The sequence below is a fragment of the Equus asinus genome, chromosome 24 (assembly GCF_041296235.1).
Source record: "Equus asinus isolate D_3611 breed Donkey chromosome 24, EquAss-T2T_v2, whole genome shotgun sequence".
NCBI classification, from domain to species: domain Eukaryota; kingdom Metazoa; phylum Chordata; class Mammalia; order Perissodactyla; family Equidae; genus Equus; species Equus asinus.
Window position 1 is genome coordinate 59,300,405 of NC_091813.1, and position 16,351 is coordinate 59,316,755.

Genomic DNA, 16,351 nt, shown 5'->3' on the forward strand with positions numbered 1-16,351 from the left:
CAATCCATTGTATAAACTTGAATTTAGAAGAGCAAATTTTGGGGAGTATAATTAAATTTGAATACTCAACTAAAGTAATCATTTTACTGAATAGTCTAAACTTGAGGGTGCAAACATGAAGCAGTGTTCTTTTCCCTCCAACTTTACCTTTGCCCATGGGAGGACAAATCTTTCCGCATCTGTCAATGACATCTTGAATGGATCTCATGGCTTTCTGGTCATTTTAAAGTATAGAAAAATCTAGTCCAGTTCAATTCAGATCAGTTTAAAACTTCAAATTCATATCCTTTCCCTGAATTCAAACTTGACCCTGGGTCAAGGACCAGTGGTGGTAGCAGTGAAGGCAATTCTTTCTCTCATCCTTCTTCCCTCTTCTGGGCCCATTTTTATCTCAGCATAGAGAGGAATAGTTTAGGGGAAAAGCGCACTCCTCTCTTTGTTGATTTTTCTGCCCCTCCTTCTAAGCCCTATTTGTGTCAGGCATTTAAATGGTGTTCTCTTAAGTACCTCATGAGTCTGTTCTTTGGAAGCAACTATGGGAAATTCTTAATTTCATCATTTACAGATGAGGGAGATTAATTTTCTGGTTTGACATCTTCTGAATGATTTTTTAGATGATCTCACCTGTGACTGTTTATCCCTAAACTCTTACCAGGATCTCAGATAGATAAATCCCAGTTCCATTCCATGTTGTCCATTTGATCATCATGAAGGCACATATTTACTGCCACCCAAAGAAATGAGAGTGCAGGCTGCTTCGGTGCATTTCTTTCTATATACTGCTCTGTCACTCCACTCTGCCATACACTCAAATTCTCCACCCTCCCTATACTCTTTCCCCACTGCAAATGGACAGATGCAGACTAGCAACTCTGTTGCATAAACAGATGCTCAACTGGGAAATTAGATGAGTGCTTTTTATTGTAGCTCAATTATGTATGTATGCACCTCCAAGGAATCTTCTTAAATATCTCTCATCTTTTGTTTACATGGAGTCGTGGTGAGTACAGGGTAGCAGAGATTTCTGCCATTATTTAGGAAATCTTCTACAAATGTATCTGGTGGAGATTCTTAATCTGACCCAAATCCATAGTTCTTTTTGGTGGCTACAAAATTTTCAAACAAATTTATTTTTTGTAATATCCCATTTCTGAGCACATAAGCTTTCTGTTACTAGAAGAGTGTGGCCAAATTGTCCTCATGTTTAACACTTGCCTGAAAGAGAGGTGTCAAAAAGTTCATTTAACTTTGAACTTTTTCACCTGAACAATAAGGTAAGAATTTCATTCAATTATTCAATGCATTTTTACTTTTTTATTAGGATCAGGATAAATCTTGACGTTTTTTGTTTGTTGTTCTTTCTATTGATGAAGAGCTTTCTCATTTGGTCCTTTTCATTTTTTTCCCAAACGCATGGACAACTCTTTCAAGATTGGCTGCTTTTCCTATTTAACACCTCTTGCTCTGTTTAAACAAGTTATTTCCACAGTATTCTCAAAACAAACTTGGAACATTCCTTGTTTTCCCTCCTCAAATGACGGTCAGTGATGGATGGCAGATGTTACTTATGACCAATACTTCAGAAAGCAAAGAGAGTTGGAAGTGAGAACATTTCTACTGCTTTTAAAATCACTAAAAATCCTTTTAAAAAGTTAGCCTTTTAAAATTTTGTAATATAAGAAAAACTCTTTGTCAAGATTTTTGATTACCTTTTTCTTCTTAAAATATGTCCTTTATTTGCTCACTATTTAAGATGACAAATAAAAGTGATTTTTGTAAAAATGGTGACGTAGTAAATGGAATATTACCTAATGTTTAAATATGGGCATTTATATACTATTTGCTACATTTAGTTAAGCATGTGATTGAGTAAGAATGCAGAAATGATTCCCCAATCACTACAAGAGATGTTGAAAAGTCTTATATTTTCAAATAAATGGAAAAGCCAGACAACTTTCAGACATTGAAACTGCAGTGTCTATTTGAAGTCAATATTTGAGGAACAAATAATCTAGACATAATTGTGCAAAATGTATTGAGGCCAAAGTAATAATCTCTATTACAACTTTAAGTGATAAGTACCTGAAAATTATTTTTAGAAAACCTGGGAAGTCTGAATAGAGGCATTTAGAGAAAAAATATGAGTATATTTTTGGGAGTAAGATGGAGTCGAACTTTGCTTTCTGTGACTAAACATAAAAAAATTGTTAATATGAAATACTTAGGGATTTCTTATTAATGAATTTGACATAATTTGCTTTTCTGAATAGAGAAACAGCTTACATTTTTAAGGGTGTACTTTATAAAATCGATTTTGAAATCTGTCATGATCTAATGATGCAAAGTAAAAACAGTAAAGAAAATCAGGCAAGTGCTGGGTTCTTTCTGTATGCTCCCTCACTTAACCTGTTAATCATCTGTCTGGATCCACATGGAAAATTTAGGCAACTCGTCCAAAATTATGGAACTGGTAAATGGCAAGACCAGGATTAAAATCAGAGTCAGTCTGTCTTCTAAGACAGTGCTTTTTCCAAGATGGCACGTGGCCTCCCAGGAAGTGCGAGGAAACCGCTTATAGACTGGGACAGAAGGAACTCTGAAAGAAGACATGAAGACAGAGAGAAAATAAAGTCAATTATTAAAGATTCAGAAACTGATACTTTGCTTCTTTATAATCTCACTTTTATCCTACTTCTCTAGATTCCATGGGCCAGACATTGTATCTATCTGACAAATTCAGTGCTGATTAAACACCTTTTTCTGTTTACTTTCTGAGTGCACCTGAAGAGCGAAACTTGGCTGAAAGAAGCCATGCTCTGGGCCCCACGCTGACAGCGACTCAGGACCTCGCAGAATGGGTCTTGAGGAGACAGAGGCCAGGGAAAGATCACTGGAAAAATATTTCAGAATTGAATGTATTTGAGGACTTTTGTCAAATTATTTCCTTGTAATTTTTCAGTGGAACCTAAAAAATGGTAGAAAATAAGCCATCTTAAGAGAATCTATGACGAAATATTCAGGAAGATAAACCAGAATCAGCAGGAAAGATTCAACATAGTGTTGGCCCCGTTTGTGCTAGAGACTCAATTGAGTGATATGCTATTTTCCGTAATTTCTGTAAATCTTTGCCTAATATGCATGAAGAGTGTCTGGTCTCATATATTAGAATTTATAGATTTAAAGAAAGAACAAATAATTGTGTGTGTGTCTACACCTCATTTACATGTAAGTGTTGAGGTGATAGAGTATTTTCTTTGGCCTCTTTCTCCATTCTCCTTGTTATTCACATGACCTAGAAGGATGGTGCATCTCCTGTAGCAATTTACCACTTCCTAAACAGAATACATTAAAAAGATGCATAACATGACTTGTATCACTTCCTAAACAGAAACTGCTTTTTCAGGGGTAAACTTGACCTTTGGAAGATTTGTGAGTTGATATTTTAAAATTTCATGTTAGTTTGCAGGATGTCTTCCCATATACCCATTTGAAAAAATAGAAATTTTATATATTGTCTCTGATGGCTGTGTTAGTATTGTCAGAGTGAGTTTTAGGGAGAGTAGCTCAAACGTCTGTATTTAAAAGTAGGAAGGGTGGGCAGGTGAACACCATTGTAACAGTAAATTGAGTTATAACTCTGTGAGGATGATTTGCACTTTAGTGAGATGCTAGTAACAAATGTAGCAGGATTCAACACAAGAGACAAAAAGCTGAGCCTTTACAATCTCTTACTTTATCTTTTTAGTCTTAAAATATTTCTATCGTATCACAAAGTCTCTTATGATTTTAAGAAAATGTCACTACTTCTTATACTCCAAATTCAAATTTATGCAACTAAATTCATTCCCCCCCAAATCTTCTCTTTTCAATTTTCAGCCCCCTTTCGTCTAATCACCCATCACTTAGTGAAGCCCCAGGAATTTTTTCTTTCCCAAATACATGCTTTTTCTTCTCTGCCTCTTTCATTACATGTATGTCAACGTGCTTCCAAAACAACCACTTCATTCAGTCAATTCAGTGATAAAGAAATCAGTCAAGTCAGTTGCTAGGTTCCCCGTAGACAAAACATCCTGCTGATTGAGTAGATGTTCCACTTTTCCACCGTTTGTTTTGGCATTATTTAGACACAGCCTTTGTCTCCTTTTCTCCCTTTATTGAGCCTGCTCTAATTGCTTTTGTATTATCTTTTTTGGCATTCTTCTGTCTTCTTCCTTCCACTTTTGATTGTTTAAACAGTTCTATTTATAAATGCATTCTTCAATCGATCTGAATGATATGTGTTCTAAGTGGTTTAGCACAAAATATATGGGCTATTTATCTTGATATTCAAAGTCTGTGCTCAAATAGCTCGAGGCAAAGTTTGAATTGGAATAAGATTCAAGGCCATGTGTACTAACTTGATTATTTTTTATATCTGAGCCAGCTTTCCAGTATTTTTAGAACATACGTGTGTGACGGCAGAGAGAAAATAGTCAATTATCATCTATTCAGGTACTGCTGCTTTGCTTCTCTATGATCTCACTTTCATCCTACTTCTCTTAAATCCTCCGGTCCAGACAGCACATCTATTCGACAAAACCCAGTGCCAATTAAACACGTTTTTCTGTTTCCTTTCTAAGTGCACCTGAGCAGCAAAACTTGGCTAAAGAAAAGTACACAAGTGCTCAAATTGGACTTAGTTGAAATCTCGAAGGGACGCTTCAACACTTCCAGAATAGCATACCACTACACTTTCCTAGTAAATTCACCCTCCAATTTTTCCTCCTCAAATCTTTAATGAGCTGTTCCCTTTTAACATTCATATGATGACTTCTCCAAACATTCACAGAGAAAACACGTTAATCTGATGAAAACAATTTCTCATGTTTCCACCACCAGTTCTGAAAACTTGCCTTCATCAGCACCTGGTTATCCAGCCCCCTATCCTGTCATGAAAGAGAAAGCATCCATGCTCCTCCAGCCAGCTCCTCCCTTAGGCCTTGGGCCCCATGCCCTTTCTCCTCAAGGGCTCTGCTCCTGCAGCTGTATTACCCACCCCCTTCACCTGCATCACCAGTTTCTCCTCTCAACAGAATTAACCCACACGCATCTCTACATTATTCATCTTTAAGAAACAAAAACAAAAACAAAACTCATCTCTTGACCCCACATTGTCCTCCAGCTCCTACTCTGGTATTCTTTCCTTAACAACAAAACTCCTCAAAAAGTGAACTTGTTCTTGCTTTCTCTACTTTCCTACTTTCCATTCTCTCTTCAATTCATTCCAATAAGACCCCTTTTCTGGTTGTTGTTGGTTGGTTGGTTTTTTTTTTTTAAGATTTTATTTTTTTTCCTTTTTATCCACAAAGCCCCCCAGTACATAGTTGTATATTCTTCGTTGTGGGTCCTTCTAGTTGTAGCATGTGGGATGCTGCCTCAGCGTGGCCAGCCCCAGTTGGTTGGTTTTTCTAAAGATCTATTGCAGCAGAAACAAGTTGGTTGGATACCTGATGGACAAAAAAGCTATTTCAATGGTATTTAAAACATTTTTTAGAATATAGTGTAGCACAAGACATATTCATAAACTAGATTATATTGTAAACTTTTTTCTAAAATACTTTAGGAGTATTGATTCTTAAGAACTAGAACTTATTTTTCTTCCAAATCTATCTTGTGCTACTGAAAAACTGCATAAAGACATTAGAAAGCTATTTCTTTAAAATACGGATTTCTTTTTTATTGTTACTGGAAATAGATTACTGCATTGAGTGTGTGTGATTTTCATCAATATCATCCTGGTGCTGTTGATAACCTGTCTATCTCTAGCCGTAACAGTTTTAATCAAAAGCATCCATTTTGAGAGGTTGTCAACCAGAAGGAGTGAATCCAGAATGGCTTCCCTCAGGTTCATAGAAGAAAAGTTTGGAAGAGGCAGAGAAGCCCCTGTGAGGTGGCGATGTGAAAATCAGGCCAAGCTAACATTCTGCAGGTCCTGATATTCATGAAGGTGGCTGGCCATTTCTTCCTTCCTGTTCTGAATCTCATTCTGCAGGAGACCAATAGTGTCTTTGTAGTCAACAGCTTCCTCAGAAAGTTCTCTCCCATTTCATGCATTCAGAGCTGCAGAAACTTGTTAGTTCTTTAAAGCCATCAACTTCGCAGGCGAAGGACTGAACCTGTCTCTGGTACTCTTTTGACTCCTGCTTCACCTGGCACAGGGCATCATAGTTCTAGTTCAGTCAGCAGCCTCACAGAGACCAGCAAACGTGGACTTGTACCATTCTTCAACCCCCCCAACCCCAAAGATTCTTGGCAGCCACACTTTCATTCTGTTTCTGCACATCACGCAGAGCAGTCAGTGAGGTCAGGCTTGGAAATGTTCACACCAGTTGCCCATGCTACTCCTGAATTGGGGTCTGCAGCTTGTGGATGTCATCAATGCACATTTTTTTCAAGAAAGTCAGTCTCTTCTTGCAAGGAGTCCACTTCACCTTTAAGATCAAAGAGTGCCAAAGAAACACTGTCAATATCCTGTCTGAAAGTTTCCAGGGTGCCCTGAGCTGCTTCTTTCTGAGCTTCTTCTCTGAAGCATCTCCTCCTGCAACTTCTCTTGGAGCTGCATAATGTCCTTGGCCAGGTTGTCATGCTGTGCCAAGATGTGACCATGTCATTGGTCAACAGGTCCACCTGCTGGCGCAGCTCCTGCATCTCCTTGTAGAGGTCCCCAAGTGAGACTTCCCTGGCTCTTGAGCTTGGCCAGGAGGATCTCCTTCTCTTGCTCCGGGAAGTGCACCTTGGGGATGTAGGGTAGGTGATGCAGTCACTCAGCTCTTGCAGCTCCACATTCTCATTGGTGCCGCTGTTCTTGAACTCGGTGTTGATGGTGCATGGCTCAGGAGCCCCTGATGTACATGCTTCCCTGGGAATGAGGCGTGGGGGCTGCAGCTGGTGCTGGGGTGCAGCGAGCTTCCCAGACTGTTGGTGCAGTGGAGTGTGGTCACTGTGCTCTGGCTGGAGCTGAGTCAGCTCACAGTGCTGGAGTCGCTGAGCTCCTGAAGTAGGAGGACCAGGACCCCTATCTGGTGCATTTGGCTGTGGAGGGTGGTGGTGCAGACTGGCTCTGGGAGGAGAGGTGAGCAAGAGTGTGGTGGGTGTGGGCAGAGAGATCGCTGGTACATCTCTGGAGAATAGACCCCAAAGTGAGTGGTAGAGCTCCAATAAAGCTTTTGTTCTCTCTGCTCCCTTGAAATAGCTCTCATTAGGTGACAAACTACTTATATCTTGCCAAAGCCAACACGTTTTTTGTCCTCATCTTCCATCACTTCCCAGAAGCACCTGACAAGGCTGATCCTGCTTCTTTGATAATACCTGTGATAATACCGCATACCCTCTCTAGGCTGCTGACATTCTCAGTTTCCCTCTCTCACTGCACCTCCTCAGAAAGCTTTACTGGCTCTTCCTCTGTCTAGCCCAGCTGCAGATGTGTGTGCCAAAGAGCTCCATAGTGTACCTTCTCTGCCTATGTAATCTAATTCTTTCCTTTGCCTTCAACTACTATCCATATATTAATTCAAAAAAAATTTTTTTTATCGGATCTAGTTGTTTTATTTGAGCCCCAGAATCATCTATTGAGTTGCTTCCCTTCTCCTGGATCTCCAGATTGCTAACCCACCCTTGCAGGTCTTGGGACTTGCTCACCTCAATAAGGGCATTACTCAATTCTTTATAATCAATCTCCCTCTCTTACATACATATCTCCTATTGGTTCCAAGCTTAATAACACAGCTATTTTAATCCCAATAATATTAAACCAACTCCTGATTTAACACTTGATTAATCTATTAATCAATAGAAGCAATAATGTTAATACGAAAAACAAGAATTATTTCTCCTTGCATAAGCTTATATCAAAACGAATAATCACTGTTTATCTGAAGAACCCCAACTAATATATACCCTAAGAAATTTCTGTGAATTCATATAAAAATTGCATTATATTCCACAGTATGTGTGTGTGTGTGTGTATGGCTATTTTAACAGATAGCATTTAAAAGAATTACTATCAGCAAAGTTTTTTTTACTATATTTCTTGGCTAATTGATAGGATTCTTTCTTCATTGGGTCTGACAACTTCAGAAATTTGGGCTGAATTGAACTGACACTCATTTCAGGTTCAATACTGAACAATTTCCACTTGCTTCTTGGTCTTGGTGTTGCAGTATATTGAGAACACAATTTCTCATATAAATATGTAGATTCAGATGGCAACTTACTTTTTCTGTTCTCCACACCATACAGAGGTAATCTTCAAAGCAGTGCACTAAGACCACCCCGTAAATGTGCTATGGAACATTTTCCATCTATTTGGATACAAATATTGATAGTGATGTCTTCTTCCTGAGAGGTTCAGTGGCTGCATGATTCAAACCACCCATTCTCATGATCAACTCTCTACATCCAATGTTCAAATTCCATTTCGTTTAGCGTATCTTGTAATACAAGGAGAAAAGCAAAACATTCACAATTTTACTATGTAGTTCATTATTATTTTTGTTTTGTCTCAATATAATATCTACTAAATGATCCAACTATATAGGTCATTTTTGATTATTGAGGTGAAAAAGGAATTCAATCTTCTTTAATCAAAGATTAATTAAATGTTTAAATGATCAGTTTCCTATTATTTTCTCTAACTCTAATGTGAAGAACCAAGTAATGGAATAGTATGTATTAAAATGTTTGACATTGTCACCCAATAAGTACACTCTTTTGAGCATAAGATATCCTTTAGATCTAAAGCTGGTTTGATCCTCTGGGTCATCAATGTTTGTCCTATTATGGAAATTTTACTTTCCTGATGTTGAAGGTGCTTTTTATGGCAGCATCAAGCAATTGGAAAACAAGTACTGTTTTGAGTATCCTTTTTACTGAGTTATCTTTTACAAAGATTTTTCTCTTTAGTTGTGAAAAATTATTTAAAATGCCCTTGACTGGATTTTAAAGGTGGTTGTCAGAGTGATGATTTCCTAATGCCATTACTTTATTCAGTTAAGATTAGTTGTGTACTGTATACAAGCATCTATATATTATGCTTCTTATATAGGCTGCTTACTAAAGACTCCTGATTGTGGTAGGGGGCTGCTGTCATCTTGACTATCATGTTCATCGTGGGGAGTCCCAATAATAACTCTTTTCTATTGAAAACATCAAGGATTTTAGATTTGTTGATTTTTTCTGTCTTTTGTGTATTTTGTACTCATTTGAAGCTTGTACAACAAACTTCTGTTTTTAACCAACATACATATGTTCTATTCTAAATACAGCTTTTAAATTATTATCCTATAAAAGTATTATGACCATGGCGGCAAAAACAGATTTTTATTTATTTATTTACTTACTTATTTATTACGTTTGTATTTTTCAGGGAACTTGTTTTTGTTGGAAGTAGAAGTATGTTCAGTGGTATCAAATTCATAATTTGGTCAGGAAGTTAAGCTGATTCCTATTATTGATATTTGATATTCGTATACTTGATATTTAAAATAACAAGTATAGGCACTGGTTTATAATGTAACACATGAGTTTAACAATATAGTTATGTAGGTCTGCTGCTCTCCGATAAAACAGATGAGTTAGCAATAGCTTTGTGGGCAAAAGACTCTGGCATAATCTGATTTTACTACACTCTCTTCATATTGATGTGACTATTGCTGTAATAAAAACAGGCTTCACCATAACATAAAACTATCAAATAAGTATCCTTTTATAATATGCTGTACGTTTTTCTTTTTTTATAAATGGATAGTCCTTAGAAAATAATCGTTATTTAAAGTAAGACCAACCTGAACATTATACGTTGTGTCTTCATAAGTAAAAACAAGAATGGAAATACATACTAGTATCAGAAGTCCTCCCAGGATGGTTTGGGTAAACATCGCTTTCTTATTCTAACTTTACAAATCCCATGAATGGTTTTAACTATGTATCTTAATTAGTGGCACTTTATAAAGTTGTATCAGAGTAGGGCAAAACAGTTACCACGAGAAAATACTTGAGATGTGCCGTTTCAAATCCAGCTTTCATTTTGCTGCGAGTGTTTACCTAAATCACGTAACCTATAAATGCTGTGCCCATTTAAGTAATCTATTTTTGGTAAATGAAAAATGGCCACCGTGACATAATCTTCTAGGCAAAATCACTATTTCTCTTGGCTTTATTATTTGGCCCTGTGTGATGTATTTACAAGTGATATGAAGATGACTTGAAAGGTCAAAACAGAATACGAACATTTCTGTATGAACTTCCCCATCTGAAAGTTACCCATCTGACTAAGGAAGTGGAGTGCAACCCTCCCCACTTCCACATCCTGACGGAGCACAGAGAAGCAGGGCTTATGTCCCTTGTCACAGAGAGAACAACTGGTATTTTTTAGCGCCTAAGGGAGGAAGTCAGACGGCATGGAAGTCAAGTGATGAAGCTGTACTTAGGGTGAACTTTGAACAAGTTTGTAAACAAACACTGGAACTGAAGGCTGGATGTGAAGAGTGACTGTCTTACAATTTCATGTGGGCCATAGAAGAGGATTAGCTAGACCTTGGAAAAGGCAAATACAACCTGAACTAGAAAAGAGATTATTTGCATAGCCACATTGTGTAAAAATTTTTCACCAGGTGAAAAGGAGTTATAAGCTTTCATCGGAACTCTACTGTATAGCTTCCAGGGATTGCTGTATGTATTTGTTCTTAAATAAACAGTACAGTATCACGTATATTTTCCTGATTTTGTAATTTGGATTTGGTCATTTTCTATGATTCCTTTGATTTTATTCATAAAGCCTTAAGGTAAGAGTCACCATCATTTCTAGAATTCTGGACCAATTGTGTTCTACCTGACCACTTCAGTCAGGTTTTTAGTGTACAAAGTGGACAAACGCGTGTGAGAATTGGTCCTTAAGCAATATTTATTTCTGACCTCAGATGCGTATTAAAACACATATGTGCACACACATACACACACACACACTGACTGATAGCAGAGGAGGTTACCATTAAATTCAGTCAGGGTCATCTTAGTTCATAACAGTGGACCATCAATACCATTACCTTTACCATTATTTTAGATCTTGGGACTATATCTAATGTTAAGAACCAAAACTGTGACAGAAGGCAGCAAGGGTACCAACAATTAATCATAGAAAATTTCAGTTTAGATTATCCAAAATTTCTGGTATCAGGAATTTTTTAACAAGTCCTTTGGGTAACACATATGTTAAGTGAAATTCCTGAAATAGGCCATAGCTGGGATGAAAGTGGTACCTGCACGTTGACTTCTGGGAACCTCATTTATGGCCGCCCCACTTCGCACCCTCTCCCCTTCTGGGCTGCCCCAACAGCTACCTCTTTGAAAGTGGTGTATCTGTGAGGAACAGAGAGAATTCTTTCTAATGGAGAAGAGGTCAGATACAGTGCAGTACACACCATTAACAATAAATAAACACGATTCCACTTTGGGATAAATTCTGCTACCATGTACTAAACATTATGAAAATATCTTTCTTATAAACTTTGTGTCATGGTTGTTTTAAAGAAAGCAGCTTTCCTGCTGTATACAGTTCAGCTTTCAAGAAGGGGGGAACTTTACTTCCCTTCTCAAACAAATAAACAGTGAAGTGTAATGTGAGAGTTTGTGGTTAAGAACGTCTGTTGGTTGACAGTGAAATTTTGCTTTAATAAAATGAGTCATTTAATTTAAAATGCTTTTACTTGCTGCCTCTGAGAGTCTTCGGGATCTACCTCTGAGAAATGAAGGGACAAAATAATTTAAAATTCCATCTTTTCCTGTGTGGTAGTTTTTCAGGAAGGTACAAATAATCTCTGGGATGTTTGGTAATGAGATTTTCATTTTGTACTCTAAGGCTTACTGAAAGAAAGGATCAAAGGCTATTTAAACAGAAGATTGTTCTAATTTTTCTCTTGAATATAAAACTTCTGAATATAGAAAATTTATCTTTTAATTTCAGAAGCATACACCAAGAAACACCAAAATAACTCCTATCTAGAAAAAAGTAGAGCAATGAAACCACTTTTAAAGCTTTTCCAAAGTTTTATTCAATGTAAGTGCAATGCAGCATGAGATATGTGCAATATTAATTTATCTACAAGTGTCTTTGACCAACATGCTCTTATGAAGGTATGTTGAGATTATTTGTAATATTTAAATTAAATATTTGCTGGGGTAGGTAAATTAGAAAGTGAATGGGGGTGCTTTAAGTTCTAAGTTACACTGACAGGTGGTTGTGTTTTTTGAACTAGCTGTAATTAATGATAAGTTAGAATCAAGGAATATTGGTGTTTATTTTACTGTCTTACCTTAGAGAAGTTTAGGCCAGTAAAGCTTTTGTAATTCTAAAATGTCCTAGAGTATAACTGAACCAAATTTATGCCCCACGTTTGACAGTTTTAATCTTCCCATGAGGTTCTGCAGGTTACTTGTTTAGCAATAACCCTTTTAGCCTAATCCACTCCCCACCCACCACGGCTTCTTCTACCCGCTGCCTCTCCCACCTCCACAACCATCACCCAAACATACTCCAAAGGACTGCCAGAGATAGCTGCTACAAAATGCAGCTTGCTAGCCTTGCTAGCTGGCATTGGTACCAGTCTTAGTAATCAGTTTAATTTCTTGAGAAAGTACATAATGTAACACGTGGATGAACATTAAATCTGAGAATGCTGGAATTTCTACCAAAATGTTCATTTCTTACTGGTTGCATACTATGCATATACATAGAAGGCATTCGCATTGGCTAGAAAACCAAAATGAACGGGGATGTGAGAGGAGTGGAGGGTGGTGTTGACCATCGTAGAAGCTGGAAATTCAATGTTCTTGATTAGAGGACTATTCTCTGCTTCATGACTAATGTCCACACCTGGGGGCTAACCCCTATATAAACTGTCTGACGATTATTGATATACTTCCTGATTATGATGGTTTTTCTACCAAAAACATCACTTATTCCTGAAGTCTCTGCTATTTTTTCTTCTTCTTCTGCAAAGATTTCTCAGTGCGCCTTCATTTGGGGGAAGGGGATCATGACAGGTCAAGGAAAGAGTGACTTGAGTTCTCTGAGGACTTTCAGCATCAATGTGTACTCCTCCTTATGGCAGTTTTCCCTGCTCTGCTCCATTCCCAATGCTACCCCAGCCCACTTCATTTGAGTGTGCAGGTTGTACCTTAAGTTTCACAGGCCTTTAGTTTCCTTTAGTTGGCACTTTTACAGGCATTTCAAACATGATGTTCCTTGGGTGGCTTGTTTAGCAATACCCCTTTTAGCCTAATGCCTTTTGTGGTGTTACACAAATTTAGATTGTTCTGAAAGTGCCTACCCTGATTCATATATTCTGCTGCAAGAGAGATGATTTTCTATTGGATAGTCTATATTGGGGCATCATATTTATCTTCGTTTGTTTAACTATTCCCGTCTTAAAGCAACTAACAGGATTTAAAAACATATGGCATAATTTGGGGAAATATGCAATATTAATGAAAACATATTTATGATAAATCAAAAATTACAATTCACACAATACAACGACACTGCCACAATACAGTTACTTGAACTGGTTTGGTTTCTTTTAAGATCACATTTAAAATTCCTTTGCTGAGGACATATTGTATGATCCCATTTATATTATATTCAAGAACCTCTATATTTAGTATATGGTAACAGAAATCAGAAAAGTTGTTGTTTAGGGGATGGAGATTGAGTGCAAGGGGCCAGGAGGGAACTTTCTGGAGTGATGGGAATGTTCAGTATCTTGATTAGTTATACAGATGTATATATTTGTTAAAATTTACTGAATTGTACACCTAAGATATGTGTATTTCACTCTGTAAATTTCACCCTACTCAAATGTGAAAAAAAATGCTTTTTATGCTGCAATATTGATTTGTCAAAGTATTAATTGAGTATCTTCTTCGCCATGCTATCCTTTTTAATTGCTTAACCATTTTAAAAACATCGGAAAATTTTCTGCTCTTTATTTGGATTTGAAACAATTTTATTGGATATAGTATTTTCTCACTAATTCTTAATTTTATTTAAAATAGTAATTAATGCAGTTGTATATGTTACTTATAGATAGTCCAGGTATAACTCTTAGCCTTTCCAGTAAGTTCTTTTTTCCACCTCTCACTTTTTGGACAAGTAGATTCATCATTTACTGTCTTGGCAGTGCTTTAAATTCACTCCTATTTCTGCAACCTTCCTCCCACACATAGAAAATATGTTCTATGAATTTAACAACCAAATACTCAGTCCTGAATACTCACGTTGCAGTCCCAGGCAAACATTAGACCTTCTGGGTATGTGACTTGACATTTTTTCTAGGCTATGATACATTTAACTAAGAACTTCCTGCAATTCTTTTGGAGAGGTACAAAGGAAAATTACATTCTGAATCTGTTCTTAGAAAACATGATTGTATAAGAGGCATATAGAAGACCCTAAGTATAGAGGACATTGTTTTAAAAACTATTTTGTGATAAAGACAGCAGTGGCTACCTTATGATTTTGAGATGATAATACTAATGATGATGGTGTTGGTGGTAATAATGCTAACTCTGGGCCATTCATTCTGCTTAGCTCTTTTAAATATGTTATTGCACTAAACTTGCTACTAGCTAAGGGAGATGGATAGGTATTATTGTTACCATTTCAAAGAATAGGAAACAATCTTACAGAGGTTAATCCATGTGGCTTGTTCTTGTGTATCCCTTCCAGTTGTGCTGCAGTTAGAGTGGAAACTCTCTAAGGAATCTTCCTGAAAGATGGATTCATCTTCATGGAAAGTAAAGTGCAGACAGCTGAGAAGGCCTAACCACCTCATCCCCCTGACTGCCTGTTACAGTCTTTCTGTTTGATTGAATAAAAGCAAACAGCAAAGCACCTGCAAAGAATATGCTTGGGATCAAGTTTTGCAGAGAAAGGAGAGGCACTGAGACTCCAGAAAGGCACAGGAAAATTATTTTTGAAAAATACCAAAGTGGTATTGGGAAGCTGTGCACCATTCTTTCCCAATCACTCACATAAACCTTTCTTAGCAGAACCTGGATGCTTAGCAGTATGTACGATACCGTGGGAGAAGCAATGAAGAATCCAATAGGGCCTTATTTATAGGGCCTCATAATCAAGTTGAAGAGGAAAATCCGACTGACATAAAAACTAGCTAATACTCATAAAAGAAATTAATTCTGGATTAATATCATAAAAATAATAATTTTTCAGGAATGCAGAGGAAGGGAAATATTTTTTCGGATGGGCGGTCCACAGAAGGCTGGATCTTAAAGGAGGAGGTAGGATACAGACATGAGGACAAGATTATGGTTGTAAAGTAGATTGGGGATGGGGGCGTGGAAAGGAAGATGTGAGATTAAAGTACTTGTTTTCTTAGAAACTTTATGAGTCACCACTGGGTAGCAGTAACAGAAAACTCTTTTTCCTAAGATCTGGGAATGTGATTGTTGCTTTAATTCTGCTCAGGGGAATTAGCATGTGTTTGTAAAGCTTATTAGAGGTGCATGTGTGTGGGGAAAACAAAATGAAACACTGTGTTGACAAGAGCTGTCTGTAAATGTCTGGATTTGGACAGGCTCCATTGCTCTTGGCTTCATACTTCTGGCACATACAACTCAGGTCAGAAAATGTTACTGAAAGGTTTAAAGTCATAGTTTTTAATTGAAAAAGTACAAATATATTTCATTAAGTAAAATACTAAAAATTTTACTTTAAAAAATGTGGGTAGCTTCTTCTTTTACTATTTGGACAGTACTTTTACAAGGCTTGTGATATTTCCATATTAAAATGTTTAGGTTTTCATTTGAAACATAGCATGAAACAGTAGAAAATCAGGAAAAAAAATAATTACCCACAGCATTGCTCTTCAAACACAACCTCTGTTAAGGTTTCCTTGAAGTTCTTTCTTGTCTTTTTTTCCCAAGAAGAGAAATTTGGAGCAGCAAAATGAGAATACATTTATTTTTGGACTCTATGTGTGTGTGAATAGAGTAACTCATGCACAAGGAAAGCATTAGAAGCTATTTGAAATTTTTCATAATTCTCTTATATGGACACTATATAGATATCTATGTCTTTGTACATATAACATTCTTTGGAAAGGTTCACACTAATGGGTTCATATAACAGTTCATATTAACAGTTATTTTTAAAGGTTCATATTAACAGTTATTCTCCATAGGAAGAAGAACGGCATAGGGAGAAAGGAAATATGTGTTCCCACACACCCCTCTCTTCTTAGAAATAACACATACTACATCTGAAATTAAAAAAAAAAATTCAAATCCAGCCAAGTAC

General features: G+C 37.0%; 1 pseudogene; it reads right to left on the minus strand.

The window, feature by feature from the left end:
- Positions 1 to 5,695: 5,695 nt before the first annotated feature.
- On the minus strand, positions 5,696 to 12,839 carry LOC106841972 (vimentin pseudogene; annotated as a pseudogene).
- Positions 12,840 to 16,351: the final 3,512 nt, after the last annotated feature.